Genomic DNA, 10,175 nt, shown 5'->3' on the forward strand with positions numbered 1-10,175 from the left:
AAATTCAATATTTGCATGGACAAATTGTTGATAGCATTGAGTTGATCAATTGAACATCTCGTGGTGCTACTCTTATTTGTTGGTTCTTTCTCACCATCTTACCAATCCATGTAATGTCTCACTACATCCTCAATAATATCAATAACTTCTTCCTCGGTCTTGTTCAATATTGGGCCTCCGGTTCTAGCATCAAGACTTGACTTCCCTTGAGGACTCAAACCACCATAAAAGATTTGAATGATTTGGTAAGTGGGGATTCCATGGTGAGTACACACTCGTTGATATTCCTTGTACCTCTCCCATGCTTCATATAGACTTTCACTAGTCCTTTGCTTGAAACCTTGAATCAAAGCTCTTGCCTCCGTGGTTTTCTTTTGAGGGTAGAAACGGGAAAGAAATTCTTTAGTGACTTCATCCCAAGTTCTCATGGAATTGGGTTTCACTTCCTTGTCTAGCCACTCTTGAGCTATTCTAATTAGAGAGAAAGGAAATAGCTTGAGCCTTATGAATTCTTGTGCAACCCCGCTCACCTTAATCATGTTGCAATATTTCTCGAACTCCTTAAGATGATTGAGGAGACTTTCATTTGTTCCACAACTTAATTGTCGCCTTTCAATCAAAGTTATCATAGCCGTCTTGATTTCAAAGTCACTTTCCGTAATTGAAGATGGAGCAATACCGCTCTCATACTTATATACACCCGGAAATCTAAACTCCTTCAATGTCACCCTTGGGACTTCTCCCATGTTCTCTTGCACAAACAATTTCAATGGAAAATATTAATAGCATGGTTACAAATGTAGCCTAAAGAGAAAAATCTTTTAGTATTTGTTGAGATAAAATGAAATAGCTTCAACAACAACAACAGCAAACAACTACGCGATTCCCCGACAATGGCGCCATTTTGACAAGAGGTGGATTCTTAGTCATTGAAACTAAAATTCCTCAAATCAAACTAAATTTGTAAACAATTAACAAAACTAAATACAAGAATAGAGGCAAGTCAAGGGTCAAACCCAAAGGAATGGGGGAAAGTTAGCTATTGCCAAAGTCAAGCTATTTCAAAACGTCAAAGGGTGAGTAGGTTATCAAATTAAACTAAGCAAACAAGGTAAATCACAAAGTAAATCGATATATCAAACACTAGGGAGTTAGGATCCACATGTACTTGCAATGAACACGCACTAGTCGAGTTGGAGATCGATTAATTCGAGTATTGCAAGGGAAGATAGATAATGCAATCAAAAGAGTTCGACAAGCTATCTCCTAGAGGTCTAACTAGTGCCAACTACAAAAGACTCTAACTAGGAAGGGTACTAACAAAACTCAATCGATGAATGCGAGCTACAAATCAATGTTCCATGTCAATGTAGACACATAATGCAATCTAGCATAAAGAACAAGGTTTATCACTCCTTCCAATCCATAGACATGCACAAAATCAATCAACCAATTTAATCACAATGCTAAATCAATAAAAAAACCTCTCAATTAGCTAATGATCCATCACTAATACATGCTTCACCACATCCCTATCAAACAAACTACTCACAATCCATTATAGAAATCAAGAACAAAGCAATAAAATTCATCAAATTTATCAACATCAAAATTAAACTAACTCGATCAAACAATCAATAAACTTGAACAATTAACAAAACAATTGCAATTAAAAGCCAAAGATTGAATGTAAATAAGATTCTTACAAACTTGATCGAATCAAAGGAAATGTACTTGAATTCAAACCAGTTGCAAACTATCATCAATTATCAACCATCAATCTTCAATGCTTCTCTCTATACAAATCTAAAGTTTCTCTCTCTAAGAAAATCCAACCTAATTCTAATTCTAAACTTTCTAATTCATTCTCTCTCTAAAAATGAAGAGAATATAAATAGTAAAACTAATAAAGGAGAAAGTAGTTAGTCATCCCAAAAGAACCTGTACAGGCGCGACCTTTACTTTGAAGATGCGCGGCCACAAGAAAAAGGGTACGGAATAGGGGAAGTAGTAGGCGCGCCCGCGCCTAGGCATCGCGCACTCGTGCCCGCGCCTGGGATCAGGATAACTCTCTTCCCCTTCATCTTAATGCTCCTTGTGTACTCCACTTTATGTGCCTGATGAACACAGAGCATGGCAGACCCTAAATCACCTTGGCGGTGGGTTTAACACCAGAATTGGTGTACCCATGGCTTGAATGCACTGCCTAAGGTCAATAGGAACTTTCACATCCCCATACTTAGGCTTCAAATGGAAGACACTATGAATCGTAATCAATGAAAAACCCGGGAAGAGACCTCGGGAACAAATTTCTCCTGAAAAAAAAAGAAAACAAACAAATAAAGGGGAATAAGGAGAAATAAACCAAAAATTAATGAAAATAGAAAATCTACTAAAGAAAACGCAAACTAAAAAAAAAAGGGCAAAATTAAGGATAATAGAATAAAAAGAGCTACAAAAGAGAATGAAAATAACCCTAAAAGGGATCCAATGAGTGCCATAAATTACACTCCTCAAATTCCCCCAAGCTAAAATTTTGCTCGTCCTTAAGCAAAACTAAGCAAGCAAGAATAAGGATGAAAGACTTATTCAAATAAGAAAAAGAAAGACAAGAGATGAGAATATACAATAAGACTCACTGTCATAGGAATCACTGTTGTTTTTAGCTACAACAAGCCCTTTATACCCCTAGATCGCTCTAGAGGACGAGTGATGAACTCGTAATGGTTTCCTAAGAAGTTTACCCATAACTCTTTGAAGTAAAATGAGGTTAAATCATTTAAAGAAAATAAGGTAAATAAAAAATTCAAATAAATAGCTCTTGAACAGGACTTTTGCAAACGATCAAATGCAAGTGAATAAGCACTTTTTTATATGATAGGGGTATGCATGCTCCAAGATATCTAAGGTTGATTAAAGCATAAGACATGCTAAGAGTAGAGAACTAATGAGGCACAATCCACTTTCATCCCAACCAAACTACCGCGTTCTCCCAATGGCTTCAAACTACCCTTAGTAAGCATCTCTTTTGTTCCTCGAAGGAACTGGAAAAGAATAAAGTTTGAGGTTTCTCGACATCTTGGCTATTACATACAGCTATATAAGCCTGCTCTACATCTCCCTCCACCGACTAGTGACTCAACCACAAGTGTCAAAAGACTACACTTTGTAAATTGGTGGTATACCTAAATCGTGAAGCAAAGATTAGATAAATCTCAACACCAAAACCAAGTAAAAACTAAACAAAAACTCAACACCCCTAAGCTTATTCAAAGCTAAGAATCACAAACATTTGTACAAAAAGCATAAGATGCTTCCCCCCAACCCAAAATAAAGCAATGTCCTCAATGCACAAAATTGGGAGAAAGAAACTTACATCAAAATATTTATTAAATTTTTTTTCATTTTTAATTTTTTTCAATTTTTCTAAAGCTTTTGAATGTGCTTTGCTTTTTCTCATTTTTTCATTTTTTTCATTTTTTACACTTTATACATTGTCCTCGCCTCCTTTAACTATGGATGGCTTTTTCAACTTTTGCAGTTGCTTTTTATTCACAAAATATGGCTAATGACATCATCCACATTCATAGGACCCTTACCCTTCAACCGACTCTTCCTCGTGGCCTTGTCCCTAGAAAAATAGTGGGACCAATCATCTAGAACCGGCTCACCTGAGAGCCCCCATCGATAAAAAGTCTCGGGATTAGGGAATGGATTAGGTTTAGCCGGGTCAAAGAAAAGTCACACCCTCCAAGCCTCCTATAGTCATAAGAGGTCAAAGAGGTCCCCTTAATGGCATGAGGAGACACATTGGGCCTCTCCCAATAGGGATAGCACAATCTAGGTCCAACGGCTTAGTCATACGGGGCCCATTGAGGTATGGGTCCCTGTTGAACCGAGAGGTAAGGGTAGTTAACATAAGGCTCAATCTCCTCCCCCATCACATGCATATCATAAACTTGCCAAGCATGGTAATCATAGGCTAAAACAAATTCATTCCCTAAAGGTGAAAAATTAAAAACATTTGCAATGGAATCGATCTTTGCATGCAAGATAGACAAGTCACAATTAGAGAAAGAAGATGAAGAAGAGGGAATCAAAGATGTACCTCCCAGGGACACAAGGGGCTAAGAAAGAGCAAGAGGGTGAACGTAAGCACACGGATTGTGGCGGAGATTTGGAAAAGGAGATTTCTTGAATGATTGGTTGACCGACCACTTGTTTGGCCTCCAAGGAAGAGCGGTGTCCAAACAACGAGCGGATGAGGGATGGGGCACCAATCGATTGTCCTTGAAACTTTCCAAACAAACAAGTTTTCTTGAGAAGTACGTTCTAAAAATCTTTGATTGATCATGGCATAGATACTAAGTAGATAGGATGTAGTCTTCTCTCGCTTATCACGAATAGGCTCAAGGGATTCAAGCATGTTACCATATTTCTTGTTGAGTGAGAGGATCAAAATAGTGATCATTCCTCCCAATTAAATGCTTTCGGAGAGAAAAACACCATCACGAATATCGATGAAACAACCAAGCAAATGGGATGCAAAATCATGGACCTTGACCTTATACTCAAAAGGTTGTCTGATTTGGGTATTTTATACCCTGCCAAGGTGCCCAATCATAGCATGACACATGTCACTGGAAGGGACGCCAACTTGGACCTTCCAAATGGTGACACGTGTCGAGCGGATATTGCCCCTGGGAACGGCGGCTTTCAAAGCCCAAATCCCAAAGGGCCCCTAAAAACGGCGTGCCCTAATCCCTAGGTCATCAAACGCTAGGGAGGGCACACTTCCCAAGGTCCCTATAAATAGGAACATTCCCCCATTTATTGGGGCACGTTCCAATCATTACTGATCCGTCACTCTCAAGAAACAGACAACACCTGCGCTTAGAATCCGAGCAGATAACTTATTTTCCGCACGTTTTACTCCGAATTCGTACTAACTTAACCTTCAGAGGGGGACCACCGACAATATGATGCTCCGTTTGTTTTGTAGGTACATGCATCCTTGCTGAATCCAGTCTTTGAGTTGTAACTCTCCCGAGGGACACAAAAAACCCCTAAACATTTGGCGCCGTCTGTGGGGAGAGTACCTCTAAGATGACTTCACTAGATCAACTTGTGCTGCCTCTAGAGACCAACCGGCCTCTGGAAGAAATAGAGGTCCAGACGAACCATGACTCAGGTGACGATGGAGACATCGAAACCTTTGTGGGCCCAGATGGGTCACTCATCTCTAAGCGCCTCTATCACAAAGACAGGCGTGGCCGAACAGTCGGCCAAGGTTAAAAATGTAATGGTTGGGACCTATGATGGTACCTCCAACCCAAAAGATCACCTCTTGGCATACACCCACCTCATGTACCTACAGGGGTTGGATGATGTCGCCTGGTGTCGATGCTTTCCAGCCACCCTGAAGGGCATAGCCTAGCAGTGGTTCGACAATTTACCGGCTGGTTGCATTAATAGCTTCAAGACGCTTGTGTTCTTGTTTGCTTCCAACTTCTCTATGAACATCCATGCAAAGAAAATGAGCCTTGATCTAGGTCATGTGCAACAGGGAGATAGAGAGGGGCTGCGATCATACGTCTGGCAATTCAATCTGGTGAGAATTCAAATCCAAGGGCTGTCTAACGAAGTGGCTTACACAAACTTTTTCAAAGGTCTGAAGGACGGGTCGACTTTCAAGTTCGAACTCGTCCGCAAGAAAATCTTCACCCTTCAAGGAGCCTAGATGGAGGAGGACGCCTACATACAGGAGACCGAGCTCTGCTCCTCCAATAAGCAGTCGAACTCTAAGAAGTCTAACCGATAAAAGGAGAGTCGGCCTGCTCAGCCGTCCCTAAAACTAGAAGAGAGCAAAAAGAAAAAATAGATCTGGGTGGTTGATAACTCTGATCAGCTGGCCTAGAAGAAAAAGAAAGATTAGAAGCCGTACGTCCCAAGGTACGAATTCCACAAGGACAGCTACTCCATCCTCATGGAGATAAAGGATCAGCTGACTTTAGAGAAGTCGATTCCAATGAAAGGTTTTGCTAAAAATCGGAATAAGAACAAGCACTGCCACTATCATGAGGATGTCGGCCATGACATGAACGACTACTTCACCCTTAAGCGGACACTTGATCGTCTGGCTGACAAAGGAGCGCTAGAATCCTACGTGAAGTCCAAAGTGACTTCAAAATCGAATCCGGGGCAGTCAAGAAAAAAGACTCCCCAGCCTGCTATCAGCTCTGAAATAAATGAAGATCTGGTCTATACGATAGCAGGCGGATTCTTCGAAGGTCGCCCGACCATCCGGGGCAACAAATCCACCTTCCCCGAAGTCATCATCATCGAAAAAGACAGAGGAAAAGTTCGTCGGCCGCGTGATGACCTTGTTGTCATGGAATGCAAAGTGGCCAACCAGTTGGTTGGTCGCATCTTGATTTGACACAAGAAGCTCCTCATACATCATCAGTCGCAAATGTCTATCCAACCTAAAATACAAGCCGGATAGCATGATGGATGTCTCCCATCCCCTTTTGGACTTTATGGGAGTAGTTGTGCATCTAGTCGAACGCATATATCTGCCCATCCAACTGGGGAAAAAAGGTAGCGGTCGGCACATGACCATCCGGTTCTCGGTGGTCGTAGAGCTGATCGCCTACAATCTTATCCTTGGTTGACCCACTCTTAATGAGTGCAAGGCTGTCATCATCCCTGCTCTCCTGCTGGTTAAGTATGAGAAGGATGATTGAACTCTTGGCTCCCTAAATAGGGACCAAAAGACGACTCGATAATGCTATCTCTCGGACGTCAAGCCAGCGGCAGCTGCAGCCGGTCAGGGCAAAGAACCAATAGATCTTGATGATATCAAGGATGATCATCCGACCCCACCATCCACCAAGAAAGAAAAAACGATTAGCTGGTGGTAGTCAAGAAAGAAAAGCAATAGCAATCACTGACCAGGGAGTAGTCAGACGACCTCCGTCCCCAGCCGGCTGGTGAAAACATTGATATTCCTCTGGACGACATTCAGCCAGAGCGAAATGTTAAGGTGGGGACGGCTACTTTTGATAAGTTGGGTGCAAGCTTGCATCAACTATTGAAAGAATTTAAAGACATCTTTGCCTTTGAAGTGGAAGAGATGCGAGGCATCAGACCGAATCTTGCTGTCCACAAACTCGCTGTGGATCCTTAAAAGAAGCCCATTCAGCAAAAGAAAAGAAACCATGGCGAAGAGAGAAGTCAAGCGGTAGCCGACGAAGTAAAAAAGCTATTATACGCTGGGTTCATTCGGCCTTGTAACTTTCCTGACTGGGTTGCTAATGTTGTGCTTGTAAAGAAGCCGAATGGTACCTGGCGCATTTGTGTGGATTACACAGACTTAAATAGAGCATGTCCAAAGGATAGCTATCCCCTTCCAAAGATAGACAGTCTGGTCGACCTTATAGCCGGACATGCCCTAATGAACTTCATGTGTGCCTATTTAGGCTTCCATCAGATTCCCCTATGGAGAAAAGATCAATAAAAGACAGCATTTGTCACTGATAAGGGGATATTCTGTTATAATGTGATGCCGTTTAGTTTGAAGAATGCGCCTACTACTTTCCAACGCATAATTAATAAAGTTTTCATTAATAATCAAATTGGGAGGAATGTAGAGGCGTATTTTGATGACATGATAGTCAAATCCAAACAGCTGGCAGATTACCTTGCTGAACTCCGAGAAACATTCGCCACACTTAGGCATCACAAGGTCATGCTTAATCCAAAAAAGTGTGTCTTTGGTGTTGAGTCTTGGAAGTTTCTCGGATTCCTGATTGACCAAAGGGGGATAGAGGCCAACCCCAAAAAAATACAAGCGGTGATCGACATGCAATCGGCCCGTACTGTGAAGGAAGTCCAAAAATTAACCGGTTGTCTGGCAGCTTTGGAAGGATTTCTCAGTCGGTCAAGAGACAAGTGCCTCTACTTCTTCCAGGCGATCAAGAAGAAGACTAGATTTGAATGGGGGAGGGGGGATGATGCTGAGGCGGCCTTCCAAAAGCTGAAAATGCATTTGCACTCTTTGCCAAGGTTGGTCTGCCCCTTTCCCAAAGAGGCGCTCTATATGTATCTGGCTGTTTCAGATCATGCCCTCAGTGTCGTTCTCTTAGCTGAAAGAGACGACATCCAGCTCCTAGTCTACTTCATTAGCCACGTTCGTAGAAACGTGGAACTTTGGTACCCCATGGTCAAAAAATTTGGCCTCGCCCTTTATATGGCTGTCAAGAAGTTGAAGCCTTACTTCTTGGCACATCCTGTTATGGTCTACACTGACCAATCGATCAAACGGCCAATGACGACCCTGAAATCCCCGGGCCGAATGCTCAAATGGGCTATTGAGTTGCAGGGACTGGAAATCACGTTCTAACCAAGGAAGGAAATAAAGGGGCAGACATTCACCGACTTTATTGTTGAAATGACAAGGCCGGCTGAGCCGGACAACATCAATCAGGTTTGGAAAGTGTATGTGGATGGTAATTCCACGATGAACAGTTGTGGTGTAGGCGTAATTTGCCAGTCTCCTGAGGGGGACAAATATGAATATGCACTAGGGTTGTTCCAGGCCTCAAACAATGAGGCCGAGTATGAAACCCTGCTAGTCGGCATCCGAATGTGTAAGGCGGAAGGGGCTACAAAGATTGACGCCTGCTCTAACTCCCAATTGGTTGTTAGCTAGTACAATGGTTTTTATGAGGCCACCCATTCGGCTATGATCAAATATTTGCAGGCGGTAAAAGATGAAGCTGGGACACTTAAAGACTTCAATCTAAGTCAAATGCCCAGATCAACAAACAATCAGGAGAATGCTCTATCAAAACTGGCGTCATTCGCCTATTGTGAAATGCCTCGGTCTATCTTTTGGGAACTCATGGAAAAAATAAATATATATGATGAAGACCCCATTGGAGTACGTGACCGAAGCTATACCGGGATGGATAGCATCCGGGCATATCTTACAGACGGAACCCTCCCTAATTCTCCCTAGGAGGCGGCTGTGCTGAAGAAATGGGCTGCAAGCTTTGAGATGAGATAAGGAGAGCTCTTCAAAGCAGGTTTTCTGAAGCCTCTTTTGAAGTGTGTAACCCCAGATAAGGGCAAAAAGTTCTTGAAGAATTGCATGCCGGATAATGTGCCTCTCATATAAGCGACAAATCCTTAGCCGTCAGGGCAAGGCATCATTACTTTTGGCCTACCCTTGAGGCGGATGCTATGAAGATGGTTAAAAAATGCGACAAGTGTCAAAAATTTGGCAAGCTAATCCATCGTCCGGCCACCGACATGACGGCAATCCACAATCCAGTTTTGTTTACTAATTAAGGTTTGGACACCATGGCCCCATATACGGCTGCTCTAGGCAGTAAGCGCTACATCCTAGTGGCTGTGAACTACTTTACGAAATGGGTAGAGGCAGAGGCGGTAAAAAAAATCAAGACAAAGGACGTCATTTCCTTCATCTGGAAGAATATCATTACTCGTTTTGGGGTGCCTATGTCTATGGTTTTTTACAATGGTCCTCAGTTTGAGACCCCTCAATTAAAGACTTGGTTGGGAGATCAGAGGATCTCCAATTATTTTGCATCAGGCCGACCCCAAGCAAACGGCCAGGTCGAAGCCTTCAACAAGTTAATATCAGACGACATAAAAAAGAATTTAGAAAGAGTTGGAGGTCTATGGGCGGATAAATTAACACACGTCCTATGGGCCATTAGAACAATAGCGAAACGGGCAACTGGAGAAACCCCATTTCTTATGGTGTATGGGGCAGAAGCTGTCTTGCCCATTGAGCATTATGAGCCGACTCTTCGGATTATGCTATATGATGAAGAGATAAACTAGGAGGCCATGCGCTTGGCATTGGACTCAATCCTAGAGTGCAAAGGCAATGCTGCCTTGCGCCATAAGATCTACCGCCTGAGAATGACTCGGGCCTATAACAAAAGAATACACAAGCGCCATTTAAAAGTTGGTGATTTTGTGTTACAGAAAATGGAGGCAGTCGATAGGGCGAATAAGCAAGGGAAGCTAACCCCAAATCGGGAAGGCCCTTACCGAATCTATGAAGAAGTAAGAGGCGACACCTACGGCCTGCAAACACTAGACGACAGGAAGCTACCTATAACTTGGAATGTTAATAAAAT

The 10,175-nt window shown here is 42.5% G+C and overlaps 1 non-coding gene across 1 annotated transcript; it reads left to right on the top strand.

Moving 5' to 3' along the window:
* The first annotated feature begins 255 nt into the window (after positions 1-255).
* Positions 256-361, top strand: LOC145637460 (small nucleolar RNA R71). The gene has a single exon (XR_014114241.1). It is a non-coding gene; the product is annotated as a small nucleolar RNA R71 (small nucleolar RNA).
* Positions 362-10,175: the final 9,814 nt, after the last annotated feature.

This window comes from Chenopodium album, chromosome 6, assembly GCF_948465745.1.
Source record: "Chenopodium album chromosome 6, dcCheAlbu1.1, whole genome shotgun sequence".
Classification (NCBI taxonomy): Eukaryota; Viridiplantae; Streptophyta; class Magnoliopsida; order Caryophyllales; family Amaranthaceae; genus Chenopodium; species Chenopodium album.